At 35.9% G+C, this 24,295-nt stretch overlaps 1 protein-coding gene across 4 annotated transcripts in view; it reads left to right on the top strand.

The window, feature by feature from the left end:
* The window catches only part of LOC110469653 (sodium channel protein type 2 subunit alpha-like), a 159,747-nt gene that overhangs the window by 54,973 nt on the left and 80,479 nt on the right, over positions 1–24,295 (top strand). For all 4 annotated transcript variants that reach the window (XM_085584344.1, XM_085584343.1, XM_085584342.1 and 1 more), the window contains exons 7-11: positions 16,577–16,781; positions 17,505–17,698; positions 18,142–18,959; positions 20,628–20,711; positions 22,096–22,215. The gene's annotated coding sequence lies outside the window, so the exon portion shown is untranslated. The remainder of the gene's footprint in view (positions 1–16,576; positions 16,782–17,504; positions 17,699–18,141; positions 18,960–20,627; positions 20,712–22,095; positions 22,216–24,295) is intronic.

Raw genomic sequence — 24,295 nt, 5'->3', positions numbered from 1 at the left:
GTAGCTAAGCAGTTGAATATTTTTTTAATTAAATTGATTCAATTATTGAGATTATTTTTTAAGTACCTTTAAGGACTGTTTTATTCTTTCTGTCCAATCTTAGTTGTCTTTTGGCCACCATGGGGGACAAAAAGTAGACTTGACAGACTTTTCATTTATCCATGACAGTTCTAGGATTTGCCTGTGTTCTGGATCTTTCTTGCCGTCTTTGACAAATGGTAGGTTTTTTTGAAGCTTTTTCAGTATTACTTTACTCATTGGATGTTGGGAATGCCTGTAAAGCATGTTGTGCATGAAGTGAGGAGGTGTTCAATGATCATATTGTCCAACATTTTTAATACCCGTTTCCTGTTTCAAGGGCTGATCTTAAAACAGTTCCAGCTTGTTCTGAAGATTCTCACAAGTTACAAGTAAACAGCAAGTAATTGGCCTTTGAAAGCATAGTTGGTTTTGTATTTATGCCATCCAGTTAGTATTTTTGGTTCAGTAACAATGTAGTCAACTTTCTATCAGTAAATGTATGTGAAATGTGAATAAATTCTCATTTCTGAAACAAAACCTATAACTTCCTTTGTAAGTTAGGAGCCTCCTGGATTCTGTATTAACTTTGATAGATATGGAATTAGACCATGTGCTATCTTTTTTGTATTTATTAGTCAGTAATAAATTTGGAAAATAAATCAGAAAACGGTTTATGATTGTTGTGGAATAGGCTAAGAAGGTGAGGAAACTTCAATGTCTTGCATCAGGACAGAACTTGCTAAAATGAAATATATTTGCTCTAGGAGAAAAAGGCTCATGAAACTGGAAATCAAAACACACATCTAGGTCTTGCAATAATTAATAGTAAATTTAATAATGTGGTGTGTGTGTGTAATAGAGTTATCTCCCTTGTACTTGATTTTGAATACATGGCTAATTCACCTATAGAACTACTTTTATATTAAGAAAGCAAGTGCACAATTATTTTATCTTGTCTCTCTGCCTTAGGGGAAGAGCACTGAGCACTGCACAGGACTGTGTTTGTACTGGAGCATGTGCAGCTGAGCTGGTTTTAGGAGTGTTTGACCAGTGTTGGCCAAGGTTGGCGTGGATGTTAGCAATCAGGCCACTTGACAGAAACTTGCAATGATTCATACTAAATACTTGCAAAACATTTGTTTGAAAAAGGCATACTGAACAAAAGGAAATGGCCACTTAGTAAGTGCAAAGCATTGAGTTTGGAAATCTGAAACTCAGAAAAAAGTTACCAGCTTTAACAAGAATCAGAATGTAACAAAACTGGACTGTAGTGATAGAGATAAGTATAACTGCTTAAACTGAACCATTATAAAGAAATGAAACATTGTTTACATTATGAAACAGAAATAGTTCTGTGAGTAATGCATTTTACAGCAAGGACCTTTGTAACAGAAGTCCTCCATTGACATCATACTCATTGAAACAATAGGTACATAAAGAAATGGCATAAAATGATACCAAAAAAAGGTTTATGCCCCAAATAAATAAAATTAATTTACAATCTGCTTTAGACCATATACAACATATAAGCTTATGGAAAAAACAATTTAATTTATCTGGTATGCACAGTAGATGTAAAATAGAATGCATCAAAACATCATACAGTTTCCTTATCTAATTAATCTAGAAATCAGAGAGACCTTCAAACTAAATTTTCAAGAGACCATGAGATCCTGACAAGAAGAGAAAGTAATGGTTGTAATTGCTGCTTCTGTTGAATCTCTAAAAATAACTTATAACTTCTTGAGGTGTACTTTTGTATATACAATGCAAATTTCAGAAAAATTGATACATCAGAATATATGTATTGTACCAAAAAATGCGATATGGGAAATTTTCTGCCCTGCAATTTCTTCCTTGTTGAACAAATTCCTGTTCTTTTGTACTTAAACAATATTATTAGAAGCTGAGTTTCATTTCTATGTAATTTTTATTCATAATAAAGAAAGTGTTCAATGTTCTCTTACTGAACGTAAGAGAAACATAATTTTCTTTTTAAGTTTTTAATTTTCTTTTTTTCAGAGAGAGTCAAGATATAAAAATAGAAATGCATTTAATGGTGGAAAGTGCCCAGGGGCTTACAGCCTGAAATTTAATGTTTTATTCATAATTTTCCACAATAACTGTAGTTATTTGTTGATCTTCATACAATTCTTTTCAATATTGCTTTGAATTTAAAATTAATGACATGAGGTTTTTTCCTGGAGTTTCATAACCAGATATCCATATGCAATTCACAGTGAGCATTTTTTGGAAAGTGCTCACCTACATGAATTATTTAATACTTCGTCTGTTTTGTTTGCGAGGACTGCTTCCTTTCTGTAGAGAGTAATAACCTTGATTTCCTTTTCATATGTATTAAGTCTTAGTACCGGTTTTGTGAACTACCTTAGGTTGAATGACAAAATAATTGTGAAGGTCATAAAGCAGAAGCACACTTTGCAACTCAACTACTCTGCAATACTTGATGTGTTCTTGGGGTTACATTGAGTAGCAACTATTCAAGAACACTAAAACTAAGAATTCATTTCTTTATTATGGGCAAGATTGCATATGTACAATTTAAGATTATCCAGACTTAGTCTCCTCCTAGAGCTACAACTGAATGAGGATTCAGAGAAAGAACTTCTAGATGATGACATAAAAAATCATTCACAGACTGGGATGAAAAGAACATACATAGCTCCATTTAAAGCATGTTATGCTTGGATAGGATCAGGTGATTGGGATATCAACTCTTCCCTTCCCTGCCTTTAAGTTTTTGGGTAAATAGAACATTGTTAGCAGTTAGCCCTGATTGACTTCTTCAGAAATTCTAGCTGTTTTTTATGGCTGCACAGTTGAACATCTTCAGTGAACTGTTCTTAAAGCTGGAGATTTTAAGGAGAGACCATGATGGTAATTTTCTGTGATGTCTTGTTTAACACAAGGCATATTTTCTCCATAAACACCACTAAACTGTAGTCAAAAAAGCTGTGCAATTACTTTGAACAGTCCTGTTTATCTTAAAGTTGACATGAAATTGGCTTATTTCCATCCCTATGAACTAATGTATCAATTATTAACAACTATACAGACAACTTGTCAGAAAGGTGTGTGGGCATAATTTATCTGAAGGACTAAAATTATCTGTATCATTGGGGGTAAACTGCAATGGTAGACAGCACTGTCCAGGGATAAGAAGAAATTGATAGAATATTGTATATGAGATCTTACATTAAGTAAAAATGAGATTATTATTATTTATTAAATCTGTGGGGTTTCTTTCTCTTCCTCCTTTTCCTCTCCCCCCATCCTTTTCCAAATGTGATAAATTTTGCATTGAGATTCTGAATTATTATGTTTATTTTGGCTCTGTGTAAAGTGCATAATTCTCATATTTCCTCCATTCCTGAATGGAGAAAATTAAGACAGAAGAATAACCTTTCTTTCTGTCTCAAGCATTGAAGTGCATCCTGTGTTCTGGGGTTTCATGTAAATATGTGGATGTTAATCTTGTTTTGTCATACCCAGTACATAACTGGAAGTCAGAAAGTGATGTTAAAGGTCTTCTCTGGCAGGAAAACAGATAGTTAATCTAATAAACCTTCTGCATACAAATAGTGCAAAACCAGTTATGAAATCTAAGGTTAAGCTGAGCCATATAATACACATTCAGTGTGGAAAGCAATCTAATCAAGGACCTATTCTTTCCCTGAGACAATGATCAGGGAACATATGAACACATAGCTCTTTCCTGAATTAGATGCTCAGTCATAGAATGCATTTCAATATACATTTAACAGTTGAGTAATAGTGAACATATGGTAAAAAGAAAATACTCAAAATACTTACTCAGCAAGAGTAAGTACTGAGAACAGAGATTGGCAGATAATTTGAAAATGGCACTCAAAACCAGAAATATATCTTAATGTGTCAGCAAGAGAACTAAATTAGATGTAAAATAAAATTTTCTCCATTTTCCACAGAGAATCATAGAAAATATTGAAATTCATGGCACATTTTATTAAAATGCAGCAAATGCCTCTTAAATTAAATTTTAGCATAGGAAAAATGTCATTGTGAGCTTTATATGTGAAATTTCACTCAACTAATTTCTGTCAGTGCTATAAAACATTCTAATAACAGATTCTTCATGTTAGCAGTGCTGCCTTCAAAATGGATAAAACACACAATGCTTTTTAATTAATCCAAGATCTTTATGTTGTCTCTTGCACAAACACTTCCAGAAAATGAAGTCATTATGTAAAATAAGATGGTTTGGGAAGATCTTGTAGATGATGTGTGTTTACATGGTAGAGCAATGTCAATTTCTGCTGTAGTTTATCTTCTTTTTGATGAAGTACCAATCTTGAGAAAGATGTGCAAGGGCTGTTTCCTGTCCTGTGTTATGTTTGTACCATGACTATATTGACTATGTGTGCAATGTTTTTTTGCCCCCTTATTTATAGGGGAGGGGCAGCGCAGTAATTAGAACATGCAAAAGAGAATTTGGTTATCTTTCTACTCAAAAGAGAAACTTCTGCCCATATGAAATCACAAGTGCCAATGCAGCTTCTGTTTATATTCCTGGCATTTTTTTTTTCCCTCAATGGAACTTAACATCTGTAATATATCTGAAAATGTGTCACTTTTTTTTTGGCACTTTTTTTGTTCTTTGAAGTCAAATTATCATGTACAAGGGTCTATAATATTTATAGAAATATGGAAGGAATAATAAACTCTGACCTAGTTGAGCACTAGAATTTGAATTAGGCACTTCGGCAGAAGAGCTGAGGTGGCTCTTGTGATCCTTCACTGCTGCGACACATCTGATCTGATATTATACTCAACTTCATCCTTAGTCGGTGCTGCATTTCTTAAAATCTGTATTTTGTATTTATACAGAGGATGAGGAAAGAGAAAAAAAATCCATGTGTTTTGTCTTGTAGTAAGAAAATTTCTTTGATACATCTTGTGTGATAGAAGCTGTCAAATGGAGTTATCAAACAATGAGTACACATTCATTTAGCTGAAATCTCTATTGGAAGTTAATAGCTAAAGATTGGAAATTAATAGTGAAAAATGCAGTAGTCAAAGTAAAAAAAGCTAGCAAGTTCTTTATTTGGTATTTAGTTAATCCTTTTATGAATTAAAAACATTAGTATTCCTTTCAAAATGCTGCTACTAAAGCTATTTTAAAACTCAATGAGTTCTTTGAATTTTTGCAAAATATCCTATGTTAGAAGGATTTTATAAATTACTTGGTTAAAGAAATGTATGTACCTAATAAGAATTGTTTACTATAGAGCAAAGTAGCAGTTATTTGCAAGATATTTAATACTTGAGTGTGCAGATTTGAGATGACTGATGCTGAGAAGAAAATGCTCAAGTCATCTTTCCAATTTGGCAAAAAGGGAGTAGGTGTCAGGCACCGAATTGTCAGGGTCCTTATCTTCATGGATACTGTAATACAGAGGACACAATGAATATTGTTGGCAGTTATCCACAGAGACAGACACAGATGGAGCAATGGTACTTATTTTCAGTTGAATGGTAGGAAATAGACTTTGACCAAACTGCTTGGGGTTCTTAAGCCTTCCCACACAGTATAGGGAGGTATAGTACAGAAGGCATTTCCCTTCCTATTAATTCGAGAGAGAATGAAAGAGAGAGAAACAACAAAGAGAATAGAGAAAAAACCCCAAAATCATAATGCGTAAAATGCACATCATCAGATGTAAGGGGCTTGCTGATTGATAGAACTGATGCAGAATGGCTGGTCAGTCCTTTGTGGCATTTGTGGGGTGCTTCAGATAAAGGGAAGAAATTACTACATTTATTATACAAATCCTATGATTTCTAAACCAACTTAATTGCCTACAATATGTCAACACAAGTCTAATAATTCATTTAACATATTTTATTGTTTAGGCAACTGTAAACAGAACTAAAGATAGGACAGGATTGCCCTTTTTGTAGCAAATAAGGATTATTTAAGGTGTTTATCACAGGATATAGAATATGAAGTGAACAACAATTTATTTAGGAGGAACCAGGTGGTTGCTAGTTCTCAGTTTTAATTGCAGCTGAGGAGTACTAGAACAAGGTACATAAAACAGATGCTGTTACTCTTCCACTTTTATCTTTTTGGGTTCAGGCTGTGTCATCTTCCATGTCACAGCATAAATTGGAGTTATTGTAAGGCAGTTAATTACATGATCAGTGGCCTGCACAAGATCAAAGTTGTGGTAGAGACTGATCAGGCCTAAAATCCTCCCCAGCTCCCCTGTAAACTGATCAGCAATTAGTTTGCACTGATATAAGCAGACTCCATAGTTACTGAGGATTATCACTGGAATGGTGATCTTTTCATGCTAGACAACATATTTTTTTTTCCCTCAATGGAATTTAACATCTGTAATATATCTGCAAATGTGTCACATTTTTGTTGGCACTTTTTTTGTTCTTCTTTAATTTCTTGGGTAATATAGCTATTTGTTGAAGCTTGTTCTGTCAGTAGGAACTGATTGATTAATAATTTTGATGGTAGTTACATATTTTTCATAAATTTTGAAATAATAAACCCATAAAATACAATTTCAGGAAGAGTTATTTTTAAAGAAAATATTATTTTCACTAGATTTTACCTAAAACACAGAACGATAAACCAGTTTTGAAATCCTAAAATATTTGAGAATAAATTAGAACAGTGTGTAGAATAAACCTCTATGTGTACTTTGGGTTTAATTTTTCAAATCACAGCATAACCTTAAATGGAAATAAAGAGATCTCATTTATTTTGCTGGCAGATAACACATAAACTACTTATAATCTTAAGTATTACATTACTGTTCATAATGCACAGGCATAAAGACATGTGACTCTTGGGGATGGCACCCTGCAGGGCTGGGAATTGGACTTGGGGGTCTCTTCCAACTCTGCTTATTCTGTGAGTCTGTGACATATGTGATACTGAGGTAGCACATAGCTACTTGCGATCTGTGTCCCAGCAATTACTGAAACTTCAGTGGGCTAAACTGGAAAGGGAAGCATAGATAAAGCACCTGGTTAATAGTATTTAAAATGGGAGCCAAACAGTTGTTCATCTTCCTGCACGGTGTAAGCAGTGGTTTTCATAGCCTTTAGAAGGTTGAACTTAACCTCATGTATGGGAAGGACAACATAATCCTTTGTTTGGAGGATGTTAATATAATATGCAGAAGTAGTCCAACAAGTCTATTTGCCTTTTAAGTTCAGTAAATAGCCAAAGAACTGTGGAATTTTGTTAAAATATAAATTTTTTAGGGACACATATATAGATAATGTACAGTGATGTAGTTTCAGTCCAGTATAATGAAAGTTTGACAAGGTTGGGGGGTCATAGGAATCCAGGCATGGGTGTGGTTTGAAACCTGCTGAGAATGCGGCATCCCATTGTCAGAATACCTACAGCTTTCACAGCAATCATATCTAACCATTCTTTTTGTTGTCATTTCTCAAAAGAACTGACCCGAAATTTAACAGCTCAGTTGTAAGTATTATCTGCTAGTTTTTCTGTGAAAATATGAGGGTGGATTACTCTTCTTTTTAAAACCTAATTTAGCATCATGCATTCCCCTGACCACATGCTCTCTGTTGTTCTTGCTCTGGTAAGCTTGCCTAGAAGCTGATCTGCATTGTAGCTAATCAGGATGCTTCACTTCACCTTGCCTTTGTCAGCATACAAAAGCTCATGTCAGGAAAGCTTTCAGAGGTAATCAATCTAGAAAAATAGATCAGCAAAGGAAAACATGGTAAATAAATATTTCATTGCACTATGTAAACCTGTTGTTTTAAATAGCAAAACAAACAGCTTAGGCTGTTTTCTTTACATATTTTAATTATTCATTTATTTTGTATACAGGCAATATTGATGTGTTCATGTGCAACTATCATTCCAGCAATTGGGATGATTTGTGCAGTATTCAAAAGGATTTAAGTTCTTTCATCTCTGTCATAGTTTGGTAACTGCTTCCCAGAATGGTGTGGTATGTCACCTCAAGGTATGAACGTACTCTCACTAGAACATCCTTTTTCGTTAATGATTATTATGGCCATTGCAATTTGTCCCACCTTAGTACATCTAGATAGGCCATGGGCTTGGCACCAGAGGTGATACAATCTTGACATCCTAAATACTATGGATTTATGCTTGAAACAGTATTTCCCTGCCTTACACTCTTAGGAATATCATTCTCAAATTGGGAATCAATGGTGGGCATGCACACATACATCCAGTGGTGGGAAAACACATGCCTGATGTTTAGTGTAGAAATTTCTATGGCCTGTGGAAGATTATTGTGTGGCTCTGCAGCTACAGGAACTTCAAAGCAAAGTGTCCCAGTGAATGACTTCACACCAGTGTAATCTGTGCATGACAGTAGCTACTCAGTGGAAGTTAAAAATGGAATTAAAGTGATTATTACTGTCTGTGGAAAAATGGCTTGTGTTTATCAGCTACCTGTTCAATGAGAGTGAAATGAGATCTAACTGTTTAAAGACCGGAGCTCTGAGTTGAGACTGTCTGTTATTTTTTTTTTCTGAAGGAAAACATAAGGTAGATGCATCATATATATTCTTTTCCAAATTTTTTCAGATGTGCTGAACATTTCTATGATGTTCCTACAAGCAAGACACTAGGCATAAATAAATTTGTAGTGAACTGCAGGTTTTCTTTTCACAAATCTTGAGTAAGAATAATTTAAATGAGTAGCTATGTACCCACACAATGTACAGTTAGATCCCTACAGGCAGCATTTGTGACTGAATAGCTGCACAATTATATATACTGTAGCCATATACTGTGAGAATTTTGACTTGTCCTACTCATAGAGCAGAACTGGAGCTATGGCTCCCTTCAAAGGTTGTAACAACATTTTAAATCATAAACATTAGATTTTGATGTAAATATTCTGGTGGGTTTAAAATATACTGCTATTTTCTGAAGGCATTTTCTGTTTTGTATGTTATGTCTCCATTATAAATCAATATTTTTACCTGTTGCATAAGCTTATAATGAAATAATGAGACTGACTTTTTTCATATAGTTTGATCTTTGTGCACTTATTTGATTTCTCTTCTATTCAATGGTCATGATTTTAAGGTTTTTCCCATGTTCTTTCCCAACCTCCTTGAGAGTATTTTAGATTATTAGTAAGTAAAGAAGTAGTTCTAATTTTTACTTTCAGAAAGAGATTCAATCATTTGAGCTTTCTGTTTCAATGCTTATTTCATATCTCTCTTGATAATTTTTTATTTTAAGTATGGTAATTCCAGACAGGCTAGGAGTATGTACAAATTCATTTGAATTGCAAAAGTGACTCCAACTGTAAAACTGTACTTCTTTAAACAGAGGTAAATTAGAGATTGGCAGGTTTTTCTGGAATTTAATTTCCATTAATGTTGCTTTGTTTATAACAGAACTCTTGTAGAAACTCCCATAGAATACCTGTCCAAGTGTGAAGGCTGCAGGTCCTCTCTGAACACAAAAAGTCATTAGATTGTAACTGTGTGACATCCAGCTGGTGGCTGGTCAAGGCTCAGTACTGGGTCCAGTCTCATTTAATATCTTTATCAGTAGTCTGGACCAGGGATCAAGGGTGCCTTCCATCACTTTGCAGGCACCTCCAAGTGGGGTGGGAGTGTTGATCTGCTGGAGGGCAGAAAAGCTTTGCAGAGGGATCTGGATGGGCTGAATCAATGGGCCAAGGCAAGCTGCCTGAGGTTCAGTGAGGTGAAGTGCATTTGAGTTAGAACAACACCAGGCAGCACTACAGGCTGGGGGCAGAAGGGGGAAGTGACACAGTGGAAAAGGGCCTGGGGGGATTTGATAGACAGTGAACATGAGCCAGCTGTGCCTAGTTGGCCAAGAAAGCAAATGGCATCCTGGCCTGTATCAGGAGTAGTGTGGCCAGCAGGACCAGGACAATGGCTGTTGACATGTAGCTGAGTGCTGTGTCCAGTTCTGGGCCCCCCAGTTCAGAAAGGACATTGAGGTGCTGGAGCAGGTCCAGAGAAGGGCAGTGAAGGTGGCAAAGGGTGTGGAGCAAAAGTCCTATGAGGAGCAGCTGGGGGGGTGTTTAGCCTGGGGAAAAGGAGGCTCAGGGATCTTATTGCTCCCTACAAATACCTGAAAGGAAGTTATAGCCAGGTGGGGGTCTGTGTCTTCTCCCAAGCAATAGGAAAAGAGGAAATGGCCTAAAACTGTGCCAAGGGATGTTTAGACTGGATCTTAGATATATTTTTTTTAATGGAGGGGGATGTCAAGCATTGGAAAAAGCTGTCCGTGGAAATGGTGAAGTCATCATTCCTGGAGATGCTTAGAAGACACGTAGGTGTTGCACTTTGGGACATAATTTAATGGTGGACTTGGCTTACAGCTGGACTGGATGATCTTAGATATTTTCCAATGTAAATAATTCTGTGACTCTAAGTTCAGTTGCTTACATTTGTACCTAGAAAGCAGGATTTTTCTTTTAATTGAAGGGGGAGGAGGATAGAAAGAAAAACATCTCCATTTCTAGGAAAAGCTGATATGGCGCTCATCCACACTGGCTGACACAGCAAAATTTTGGCTAAATCCTTTCATGATCTTTTAAGAACCTGAAAACCTTAATTGATGATTATGTTTGTGATAAGAGGTAGAGTTAATCTTCTCTGCTAAAAATTTCAAAGGCATATATCTTCTACTGAAATTAAAGGTTATTGTGTTTACATTTTTAGTGGATGCGAAAGACAGCTTTTTCTCTGCAATGCTCAAGTTCCTTTGGTTTTATGTTTGTTTTAGGATTCCTGATCAAAGGATGTTGTTGACCTGGAGTCATGACAGAGGTGGTACATGAAGGATATTGTATATATAACTGATGTGCTATATATAGCTGTAGTATTTGTGCTTAAAGGTGAAGAATGCTACATTTTCTAAATGTGTGTGATAAAAACCCCAGGCTTTTCTTGTTGCCTACCAGCATAAGTTGGCTAATGTATTCTTGTCATGTATTGTCTTGTATTAAAAGTATGTCCTCCAGGCCTCTCTAGAAACATTTACTTGCTTACTTGCTGAGTAGCTGGAAGTAGGATTTTATGATCATTTGTGGTGTTCTCCAAGTACTTTAATTTTCACGTGTCTTAGTCACACAAGAAGTAGTAAGAGCTATTCTGTTCAATAATACTATATTTCTGGCTTCATCTTCTTTCATTTTACTAACTCCTGCTGTAATGTGAGTTGTGACATACATCCACTGATTTTAAGAAAGTTTTTTCCTCTTTTTACAGCATAAGAGGTTTTAGGGGCCACATGTGTTTCAATTCCGTGTATAAAGTTAGCAGATTCCACTTTGTCAGAAGATATCAGAGCAAATAGTTTCAGCATAGTTTGAATTTCAGTAAAGACAAATTCTCTGCAGATAAAGCAGTTTAATACATAGTGTTCATTTATATTATTTAAAATTCACACCATTTTACTACTGTTCAGTTTTAATACATCTCATGGGATTTGACTGTTGAGAGCACCAAGGGATGGATTGATGGATTAATTTCAGAAATTTCTCACAGATCAAAAATAGTCCTAACCAACTTCTACACTTCTTCTAATCTGTATTTCTAAAACATACATGCAGCTTAAATATGCATTCCATCAAAGTATAAAATCTCTTCTCATTTGAAACATGTTATATTCTTTTTGCCTTTTTGAATAATTTTGAATTAACAAAATATTTTGAATTAACTTCCTTCCAGTATGTCTATCTTTCCAAACTCAGAAACTATTTCTTAAATTCTTCAAACCATCTTCTATTATTTTCCCTCGTATTTCCTTGCCTCATGAACAATATATGATACCATAACTTCAGGTTTTAGCTACTGCCTCTATGTCTTGCTTCTCTTGTGATCCTGAGGGCCATCATATTTTTATATAAAATATATTTTTTGAACCAGTGACTGACAATTCAGGGATAGTTTCTACTCCCACTCTCTGTCCTGTGGCATTGTGCAGGAATTTGCAACAAGTAGTTCTAGGTGAAAAGTATGCCTAAAAATGTCTGAAAGGTATTAATCAGAGGAAGTCTTCATTTTTTCCTGCTTTTTAATATCATCCTAAGATTTTACTGCAATAGTATATGCTTGTGTGTTGCAATCTTTTCTACTATTGCCCCTAACAGCAAGCTGTTTCTTCTTCCCTGTTGGCATTCACAGTGTAGAGAGTTGCTGTGATAGACGTTCATGGGAGTTTGTTGAGCTGTCAGTGTTGTAAATAATGCTGGTTGCTTATGAGGATTCAGTGAGTGTTTTAGGGCCTGTACTTGTATTCCACTGCCATAACTCAAGGTACCATCATCAAGAATACTTGACAGTTGGGTTTAGTTAGAGGGAAGTCTGATTGTGACCTGAAGAGCACTTGGAAGGCCAAGGATTTTGTCTGTCAAGCTGTTGGGAAAACAATCTGGCTGATGTTTGCACCTGCTTTGCACCTCTGTAACTTCTGCAAGGACAGTGGTGAGGCTGTTCATGCATAATTGGAAGCCGGAGATTTTTAGTGAACAGAGCAACTTAGCCTCCATAAGATGGAACTGAGAGCTTCAGGATCTCATATCATCTCTTCCTTTACTCAAGACTATCTGTTAGCTTCCCAACAGTTTTATGCTGTGCCTGAGGGCATTGGTCTATGGACCTTGTATGCTATTTCAGGAATATGAGAGCACTTTGTTCTGCACAATCCTTACTGGTGATATGAAACTGTAGGGAGTGGCTGGTACACCCGATGGCTGTGCTGCCATTCAGCAGGACTCTTGCTGCAGAGCTGGGCTGAGAGAACCCTACTAAGGTGCAACAAGGGCAGGTGTATGTAGGGTCCTGTGCATCTTGGAAGGAAAAACCCTGCTACCGGCACAGGCTGGGGGCTGACTGCTAGAGAGCAGCTCTGTGGAGAGTGGAGTCTTTGTGGATGACCAGTGAACCATGAGCTGGCAGTGCCCTTGCAGCCAGGAAGGCCAATGGTATCCCAGGGTGCATCAAGGAAGTGTGGCCAGCAGGTTGAGGGAGGTGATCCTGCCCCTCTGCTTGGCCACATCTGGAGTATTGTGTTCAGTTCTGGTCTCCACAGTTCAAGAAAGACAAGGAGCTACTGGAGAGGGTCCAGTGGGGGCCACAAAGATGGTTTGGAGTCTGAAGTATCTCTCTTGTTATGGAGACTGTGGGAGCTGGGCCTGTTTAGTCTGGAGAAGACTTAAAGGGGCCTCATTAATGCACATGAATATCTCAAAGGGGTTGCCAAGACCATGGTGTCAGACTCTTCTTAGTGGTGCCCAGCAGAACAACCAGGAGCAATTCCCATAATCTAAACCACAAGAAATTCTACCTCAACATGTGGAAGAACTTCTTTACACTGAGGGTGGCAGAGCACTGGAACAGGCTGCCCAGGGAGGACGTGGAGCCTCCCTCTCTGGAGACATTCAAAACCCAACTGGACATGTTCTTGTGTAACCTGTTTTAGGTGACTCTGCACCTAAAACAGGCAGCAGGGGGGTGTAATAGCTAATCTTCAGAGTTCCCTTCCAGCCTTGATGTTTCTGTGATTCATGGAAAGCACCCAGTACATCCACATAAGAGTATATTTGTCCACTGGATTTAGTCATCCTGATCTTACCATATTGACAGTTGTAGTTTCTATCTTCTGCTGTTCTCATACTCTTCTCTTTTACTTCTGTTTGTAGCCCAGTGCATTGGCTATATAAAAAGTCTTGAATTAAAGGAGCTAAGATATCCCATACACGCTGTCATTCTTGTCCTGAAGGTTACCTTGCAGATTATTCCCTCTTAAAAAAAATTATCTCTGGGAATTACTCCATCATCTGGACCTTATGTTCTAGGGCTTGACAAATTGTAGGTTAGAGTTCTATCTACTCGGCCTATTCTGCCTGTTCTATCTAAATGCAGATTAATTTTAAATCACTTCACCCGGAAGGGTTAAGGAACATAAAATAGTGTTATTGTCAATGGATTTCAGTGATTTGGGCTTTAGTGATTTGCACTAATTAGAATCCTTATGTGAGTAAGCAGTAAAATGAAAATATTTGTGAACTCCTTATTGTTTAAACATTTTCTCTGAGAATATGTCTAGCTCCAACATGACAAATTATTCTGCTCAAAATTTTCTTATGACACTGTCTGATCCAGTTAGAATCTCTTCAGAGGATGTTAATACATTTATCCCCTAACAATACTCAGGGCAAAAAAAAAAAAAGTAGAAACTTCAACCAGAAACTCATATCTGTGGTTAAATGATGGGATTTGTTCTGGTAACCAAAAGGTTATCCATTCAAAAGTCTCTACTTAGTGATCATGGGATGGCTAATCACCCTAAATCACAGGAATTTAAATTCTGTCAGGTACGGAAAGTGAACTGTCCCCAGCAGTGAGGAGGTATTGACTTTGTGATTCAGGTGTGGTGATCAATTTGAGACTTAGATAAAGTATTGTCTGAACGAGGACTCTATATTCTTTATAATTTGTGTACAGGCCACATTTGAGGTTGAGTCTCCAAATTCCAGAGGATATAATTGCCAAGTGTAGTTAACTGCTTTCAAAAACCTACCAGACACCTCTGTGCATTTAAAAATATCTAAACAGTTTTGCAGTGTTTTCTAAAGAAGCTTATGTGGCTCTAGATGAAGTTGAGGGCAGAGCTGGGAATGGATCCAAGATCATTCAAGGCCTAGTCCAGCACATCAACACAAATCATCTTTCTCCAGAGATTTACTTCAATGGTGTCACAATTTTGTGCTCAATTCATTAATTTTTAAAAACAGGTACTATATACCTGAGAGTGAGTTTAAGATTTAATATCTTATTATTTATTGATGACATTGAAATCTTCATTAAAAACACTAGATGGCCCTGAGTGTGCCCTTAAACTTACTTGAAGACAACATATTTTAATGACTTGGCCTAGCTGCTCCCATTTTCTCCAGTGAGAGAGCAATTTCATATTCCGTATGTCCACAGTATTACTCAAGCATTCCACTGACAACACGTCACTCCACAAACAACCTTTGTAAACAAAACAGCACAGAAGAGATAACTTGTGCACATTCTAAGGCAGAGCAGACATACACAAAGGATATCCATGGAGTTTTTTTTTTTAAATTTGATCACATCATCTTTCTTCAAATGGTGCCAAGTGTTTTGTCTCCCATTTTCATGCTTTTAGAATTAATTAGAATGCCCCTGATAGTCCTTTCAGTATTTTAAACCTTCTAAAAAATATAAATGTACAAGAGTATAGTTTACATTCTTATCATTTTCTCAGGAAAAGCCTTTGTTTAGAGAAAATTGATATAAAATACTGACTGTATACAGTCCATGGTAAGTGTTGCTGAAACTGCAATAAGCATTGCAGATTCATTTATTGCCACAGTAGCAAACTGAGAGCCAGATATTAAAATGAAGAACTTCTGCTGTCAAGGTCAGGTGATAGCCCAGATTCTATTTTTATTAGTTAATCAGTCTGAATGCCTGAAGACATTGTGTCCCTGCAGAATTAAAAATTCTGGACTGAGTTCTCCAGGGTAATGTTTCAGTCCTGTTGCTCCAGGGATAGAGAAAGTTTTACAGTTGGATCTTTCTCATTCTCAAAAGAAAATATGGTAATTCCACAGTATTGGAATTACCTTCTTAGAAAGCGTTAATAAATACCTTAATTAGACTAATTAAATTGTGGAAGGAATAATGTAAAGTTCTGCACAATAAGACATTAAAATCTACCTGAGATTGGGAGAAAATTCTCATTTAGTAAAAGACATACATTGCAAAGGCATCAAATATGGGAAATTTGAGTAGGTTTGTAATGATTATCACAGCTTAATAGAGAGGACACATTCAACCAATCATGGCTTTATTTGAGGTCACATGGTTTTGATATATAAATATTTTAATATATTTTACTAAGTCTATATAAGCTATGTATTATTCTAGGTTACATATTTGGAAGTCCAAAGGAGTAGTATTGTAAAATTTTACATATATACAGTTGAGGAGAGCTTAATAGACTAAGTTGTATGTGGAAGATTTCCTTCAGCATTAAAAGAAGATGTGTTTCATTGTTCATCTCAGATGGAATTGGATTAAGACTTCATTTATCATAAATATCTATTCCCTGCTCCCATGTTCCTCAATATGTCTGTGTCAAAGGAGATATTGCCTGACAATTGCCTCACAATTGCAGAGTCTGAGGCTCCTAGGACCATGTAAAATTTTTTATCAACCTTGACAAAAGCTGCTCACCTTGCTAGCACTTTTTTTCTTTTTCTTTTTTTTTTCCCTCAGATCCTGGCCTGATTAAGAGGGTGGTTTTATCACATATGATTTTGTAGCTAGGTAGAACGGGAAAGTTCCCTTGTGGAGAATGTGAACATTTGATTCTTCTTTCATTCAAAACTCTCCCTTAAATTTTATTCTTTTTGTGGTATGGCTGAACAATAATATTGGTTTGAAAGTGTGCGGATTTCTTTAATACTTCCTTTCTCACCCTTCCTGTTTTCAGATATATTCAAATCTTGAGACCAAGACAACCTGGATATTTTTGCAGCCAACTTTTTAATCAAAAGTAGGATGTTCTGGAATTTCAGTGCACTTCAAGGAATTGCAGAAGCATAGACTGGATAGTGCTGAATTAAAGTGTCAGCTCTATTGTCTTCTGATCAATACGAGGCCTTAAAGAACCCAGAGACACAGACAAAAAAAGAAAAGTGAGTCATTTAAGAGAGCAACATTGTAAATGCAGCAGTCATGATGGTTTGAGTGCAAAGTCTGTGAGTAGAGCTGCAGTAAAAGAAATGGAGGCAAACACAGCCCCAAAATAAATAAAATCTCCAGAAGATGTTGGAGTTTTTTTATTGACTGTGCTATGTACTGTACAAATTAGCAATAAATTATGTTTTCTGGGAATACTAACTATGATATGAAACAGGAAGTAACACTGATGGTTTGATAGATGTGAAACAAATGTTTAGTGAGACAAAGGATAGTAATGAAGTGTAGTAAATTACACTGTTGTTTTAATAGCCTGTCACCAATGAGCTATACTAAGGCCAAAGGAGGTATTTGTGGGTGATTGCTTCATCTTCCCTTTTTTTTAGGGAAGAGAATGTACTTGGATGACTTCTGAACTAAACTTGTCGTTACTTAACTGTAAGCCCTTTCTATGTATCAATAACAAAACTCTCTGTCCTTGACCTTTCTGTATATTTTCCATTTCATGTTTTTGCAGAAAGGGGTAGGAGGGAGTGACAGGAGAGGACAGAAATGGAAGGGGAGGATAACAGTAAAGAAAATGGTGTATTTAACAGATATTGAGAAAACAGATATATTTCCTGTTTGGGCCACTAAATTTAAATATGACTGGACTAGTAAGATACTGTTTTGGACTCTAATATGCTCAAGTCTATGTCTTGACTATTATTTGTCTCTAGGTACATGAAGAACAAAACAGATGTAAATACATTAAATCTCTTGTTTGTAAGTGGCTTAAACTAGCCACCTTTTTAATGGCTGTTCTTGCAGATTGAAATGAACCTTTTTTGGGTTCTGATCCAGCAAGGTCCTGAATTTAATTATTATCTTCAAGCAACAGTCAAGTTCAATGGGTCCATGTTCAAAATTACAGGTATGCCCAAATGAGTGATTGAATGACAACCTCATTAGCAGTATTTTGAAGTGCTTAAGAGCTTGAGTATTTAATGAGTCACATTTTGAATAGCTACATCTTTTAGAATTAAAGAATTTTGTTCCATCTTGCATGTAAAAAAGAAAATAGACTCCTAATACTATGCAAATACACTTTATGATTCATATCTGCAACAATACCAGCAAGGAAAAAAAAGACTGTGTAAAATGAAAGACACAATAAGGTATGTCAGATAAGAGTTTAAAAGCTTTGCTAGTGAGGAAGAACTGAAAATCCTACACTTGAAACCTAATGATAGAATATTGGCTCAAGTGTTGTAATTTCTTTTGCAGCATATTTGTCAAGTGGTTACTAGAAAAAAATGGCTGCTATTCTTCCTAGAATCTGCATTACCTTGGTGCTTTTCTCTGTTCTGCATATAGGACTGTGCTGAATTTTAAGAGATCTGAATTTGGCTGAGGATGAGCAAGCAGCTGTAGCCTTCAACCATTCTTCTCGAGAATTCTACAGGAGGTCTGAGCAAAAGAGAATACCTGATTAATCACCCTGTCCCAAACCAGCCACAGGAATTCATTGCTTCTGGTGTGTCTGGGCTTGACAGATGTCTGCCAGATCATTGTGCATTACTGTTCGAACATCTCGGAAATTTTCAAGATACAGATGTAAGAAGCAACATAAAATGTCAAAGTCACACTTTTTTGTAAGATACAGAATAACCGAGAAAGTGACATGAGACAAGAGCCCTCAAGATGTTAAAATTTTTCTTGAATATTTGACTTTTCCACATGCTCATATCTCAACCGACAGCATGAGACACTGCTTGATATTGGCTACACAGAATAAACTTGCAAAGCATAACAGCAAAGATCCTTATCTGACTTTATGGGACCCAAACCTCATTTTTAAAGAACTGGCTCTGTAGCCTATCTACATCTTGACAAATGGTTAAAATGAACCAGCTGCTGGTTTCAGATACTTCTTTCCATTCTTCAATAAATTGCACAGTTGCTGTTCAGAACCTTTATGCAACCAACTGTATTTTTTAAAGTGTAGACAGAAGACTGGTCTTGATGTGCAGGATGGGTCTGACTTTTGTAATAATGAAGGGATCAAGAGCAGCGGCACCAGTAGCAGCTGAGCCAAGAGGGAGCTCGGCTGAGCCCAAAGGCACACAGGGGAGTGGTAGGAAAATGGCAACCCCACAGCGCTTTTGTTCCCAGTGATAAACACCTTTCTGGGGGTAAAACACCTCCTCTTTTTGTAAGGTTTTGCTGTTAATGTTGCTGTTGTTATTGTGCTTGTCTTATCCTTGCTTTGTGCTTTCAATAAATTGTGAGCCCAACCCATATTATCTGCTTTACTAGAAAGGGCGACAGAAGGGGAGTGGATTATTTGGAGTTTAATTTCTGTCTGATACTAAAACCAGCATGAAATGTCAAGCACCACTATGAGCTCACATGTACTTAGTAGTCTTTCTGTCACATTGGCCAGTGGGTTTAAAGTGAGTAGGACAGAAAGAAATAACTGTTTTTAGTTTTGCCATCTCCAGTGTGAATCTTTTGGAAGGGGAAGAAGACAACTAATTTTAATCTAAATAGCAAATTATTTATTAAAAATTAGATTACTCTCAATGTTAAAAGGCCTAATGAGCATGGATAATTTTTTCCTTAATGCATGTCCTTAGACATATTTGATCCATTCTTTCCCACTCTCCCTTCTTAGACACTACATGGAATAGGTTAAGGCTAGATTAAGAATTTGAAGGAATTCTTTGCTTTCACTAAGAACCCTACAGATTTTGCCATTATTTTTCTTTCCCTTCTATCCCTTTTCTACTTGAACTGAATGTTGGTTTGTAGAGAACTTTTCTATTGTGCTTGATCTATTCTGTGTAATGAATGAATTTATCAGATAGAATATAATTTTAAGTAAGAGAGTCCTGAGCAGTGTTTATTTGGTGAGGGATATTCTTGGGGCAAGAATAGGGCCAGAACTGTTCAAAGAGGAAGCAGTAAGAACTCAGACCCAGTATGCTTTGCAGTTTGAATTTAGATAAATACTGAAACAACTACAAGGAACACTCAGAAAGACTGCTGTTTTTCCTGGCTGAATAGCTAATCTTCCCAGAAGAGGCAAAATATCATTGATATAGTGATGGCTTCTGATAAAAATGGTTGCATCAGATCTGAAGTTCTGGTAATCCCTTTATTAGCAAGGTGTTTGATGCCTTTGTTTAAAATTGGATATGCCACAGAACCTACATAGCTCTAGCTGCGTATTTTTTACTCTGAAAAAAATGTATGCACTGCCATACAATGGCAATGAAAACTTTATTTCCAGATGTTCACACATGTAAGTATTTTTCCAAATCACATTCTACTACCTGCATAGTAGAACTGAATTATTATAATAGAGAAAAGTAATTTAAATTCAGAGTCTGAGGCTGTACTTTAATGGCAAAAATCCCTTTGAAAGGGAACCACTAGTCCCTGGCCGTATTAAGGGAACAATTTCTGAGAGAGAACAACTTGGTGGCTGAGTAAATGCCCATGCCAGTAAAAAGTTTATGGAGCTGCTGCTTTGTAATAAAAGTAATGAGCCCTCTGTTGTTATTCTCTGTAAATATCAGATTACATCTAGCAAACTCAATTTATAATTAAAATATAAATTATCAATAGGTAATTTGCTGGTTTGTATTTGGATTTTTTTTTTCTAAAGCTTTCTTATTAGCATTTTCCCCTTAAAATAATTATCATTAAATTTAAAGTCTTTTTTGCAAGCTCAGGATTAACTCCTGTTCAAGCAAGAACTTACATGAATAGTTCTGTTGTTGTTCAGTTTTTTCAGTACAAATGACATATTTTTATCCAAACAGCCTTTGTTTATATTTTCTGTGCTTTTTTCTCAGTTCAACACAGAAATACCTATTTTCAAGGTAGTCAACATTGAAGTGGTGGCTCTTGTTTTGAGAATCCTTCATACTGAACCTCTGGTAAGATCATGGCATGTTCATGATGGGCAAGTACTGTTTTATGAACAAGATAGTGAGCTGAGCATTTAAGATCTTAGCCAGCAATGTACACAAAGTTCTCTTTATGGCACTCCTTCACCCAGGCACGTGATATTTCAAGCCTGTAATTCAGTACTGAATTTTGGTTAGCCCTGGATTCACATCTGGTTTTGTATATGGGTCTGAGGCCACCTATAGTGTTTAACTTCATTTTCATGTCTGTCTGTATGAGGAATCAAATTCAAGCAGAAGATCTCAAAAGAATGAGGTAAGGTGACCCTCTGATCAGTTTTAATCGTATTTTGACTTAAAAAAAACTGCTGGCATAATTTGTGATGCAAATACTTAACTCCCCATGTCCTTACAAACAAAAGTCCGATTGGCTTCAGTTGCAAAAGAAATGCCGAAGGGTGAGAATCTTTATGTGAATACAGAAAGGTAGGAAAAGAATGCTTCTGGGAGTCTCAAGGATTTTCAGAAACAAGGTATAACAGAAAAACAAAATTTAGGGGGTGAATATTGTAAATGTGTTCTTTTGAGAATTAGGTCATAGCAGGAATGTTTGCTGGGAGGCTCTAAATCTCAGTGTTACTCATCATCTTATGAAAAATTACAGTATTTAAAAAGCCCAGCTGCTTTTTAAAGATAAGTAAGGCCATAAAATCAATTAGTAAATCAAGATAAGTAATGGTAAGCATCATCAGCCTGGCACTTTGTCGGAACTTCAGTTTTTCTTTACCTATGTTTACAGCAGAGACAGTAATCTCAAATTCATACTCTTGATTTAGAAGTAGACATTATGTATCTGTAAAACCCAGAAAGAGCACTTCTGCCCAGGTTGTTTGACTGGGGGAAATGAATCCAAACAAACAGATTAGCATTACACTCCCATGGCAATGAATGTAGTTAATGAATATGACAATAAGCTGAAGCACATCTAATCAAATTGAAATTAAATAATTATTACCAAATGATAGTGTATAACGGCAAATTTTAAATGGAATTACATCAAATATTAATTTAACATAAAACACAAGGGTAATTTCTCTTGGAACATGTCAAAGATTAAGGTTTTCTGTTTTATTATTCACTTTCACAAGAAGAGTGTCAAAATTCAATCACCCTTTTGTTTTATTGATAGCCAGAATTCCATTAGACCTGGCCAGAGGAGAGGGAAGATGAAACATGCCAGCTTTTTATCTCTATGTTCATACTTCTTGCAAGAAAAAGCATAAAATGGGATTCTGGAAACCGTCTTGCTGTCAGGATTCTAGTATGCTTTCTACAGTTTTAGCTGCTAATCTGTAACTGTAGCTATGTTATAGCTACGGTTACAAATTATTGTTTGCATGTTTTGCTATCCTAGGTCGACTGCACTGGTACATACAGAAGTTTTGCCCATCATTTGCACAATTCTCTCCTGACAAATTCAGCATTTCATTGGGAAGAACAAGAATTCGAATCCTGATATAATCAGACTGTTCAGGTAAAAATCTTTTTCACCTCTGGTGCCTTTCTTCTGATAGCAGCACTGAACCAGTCATTTCTGATGTACTAGGGACAAGAATAGATATGTTAGCAATGCTGCTGAGGGTCAGTGTAGTCAAAGAATTTAGTGCTCTAATACTCTTGAGCACTTGTTTTACAGTATATCATAGTTTTAGGATACGTCAGTCTTCTCTATGACATCAAAGCTTTAACTGATTGCTTGTATTCTCTTTAGATGGTTAAAATGGAACTAAAACAATTTTGCAGTTTGGACTATGTAGTATGTTGTACAGTTTTATCAATATTATCTTTGCCCAAGATATCAAGATACCAAGTCTCACCAAATGCCTTTATAAAGATTTCCATGTAAATGTCAGTTTTATATACAGGTACACAAAGTCACAGGGCTTATCTTAATCATAAACCCCATCCCTTGATATCAGAGAGGTTTTCTATTCTCTCTTTTTTTTTGGTATGTTTGGCAATCTTTGTAATTAGATGTTTTAGCTAGTAGGATACAGTGCCACATGAAGTGGAATCTTCTGAAATGCAGTGCAGTTAATGGAGACAAATATAAGGATCCAATGACCCAGAAACACCTGAAGACAAAGTGCTTTAATGGGTATATATCACATAGTGACAGTACAGTAACATTTCATCAAGTTGAGGGTTTTTTTGGTGTTTTTTTTTGTTTGTTTGTTTTTTGTGGTTTTTTTTTGTTTGTTTGTTTGTTTGTTTTGTAATTTTTGTATTTGGTGACCATGTTGTGATAGAGAGTGAGCAATAGAACCATGAGAGGGGAATACTGGTGATTTGGTACAGCCCTGCCTCTGGCTCTGCAACACTGACATCACACAATGGGCCAAAGGAAAGAATACATTCAAAAGCTTTTTTTGTCTGCTCTATATCTCTTACCCCTTACTTAGTATTAGATTTATTTTTACTTACACATCCATATTTACTAGATGCAGAAGAGTGATTGGATGATTATTTATTTAAGAACTGAAAATATTTTCTATATGTGATTTCTAGAAGAGTGTTTAAAGGATTTTCAGGCTTAAAACAAATTTAAATTTCTAATCTTCACATCACTGCACAATCAAATATATGAATACATAATTACTGAATCTTGGATATACTTTTCTGTATGTATCTATACAGTGTTACAAGAGAAGCATCAACTCCGTGGGTTGCTTTCACATGATTTGGACAGAGATACTTGAAAGTCAGATTTCTTTGTGCCTAGCAAGAACACTTATGTATGTTAAAGAAACAACAGCTGTATATAGCTCATCTAAAAGATTATGAATAAATAAAAACTGATATTTTTCATCTCTCATATAATCTCCAAATGAATAATCAAGAACAATGTAAAGCAAAGGGCAGTGGGTGAAATTCTTAAACATCTTAAGTCACTGGGAATTGTATTATTGACTTTAATGGAACCAATACTTTAACTTATACATTGAAGTTCCAACCCTTATGAAAATGCCACAGGTCATTAATCATAACCATGTAGGTTTACCCTAGTACAAAACTGTACATTAACTTCTGATATGAAAAATTATTGTTTTATTTGTACCTTTGGGAGGGTGTGGTGACAGTACTCACAAAAAAGTTAAATTAAAATGGGGTTTCTTATTCAGGATGGAAAATACACGGTGATTGCAGCAAAAAGTACTTCCTTTTTTGCTTTCTTGGAGAAATACAATTATGAACCACAGCCTAAGCCTGAAGCTAAAAACATTAGCTTAATTTCTTCATATGTCCTACAGCTCTTATATCAGGAGCCATTAGTTTAAGGTTAAAACACATACAGTGCTAGTTATGAAATTAATATGGATTATTTGAAACAGAAAGGTTATTTAAATTACCACTGTTCACAAATATGTTAAATCTTTAAACTGAAAGTATGTACGTTTTCAAAAGAACTATGAAATGCCTTTAGCAGTTTGGAAGCATTTCCTTCTGAAAGCCAAAATAAGGGAATATTAAATAACTTCTGAATCACGGGATTCATTCTTTATTTCCCACTGCAAATTTTTGAAATACAAACCAGATGATTTTCAGTTTTATGA

This window comes from Lonchura striata, chromosome 7 (assembly GCF_050655825.1).
Source record: "Lonchura striata isolate lonStrDom1 chromosome 7, ASM5065582v1, whole genome shotgun sequence".
In the NCBI taxonomy this organism is placed as follows: Eukaryota; Metazoa; Chordata; class Aves; order Passeriformes; family Estrildidae; genus Lonchura; species Lonchura striata.
Note: the sequence above shows the minus strand (reverse complement) of the source record. Positions and strands in the feature narration are given on the sequence as shown.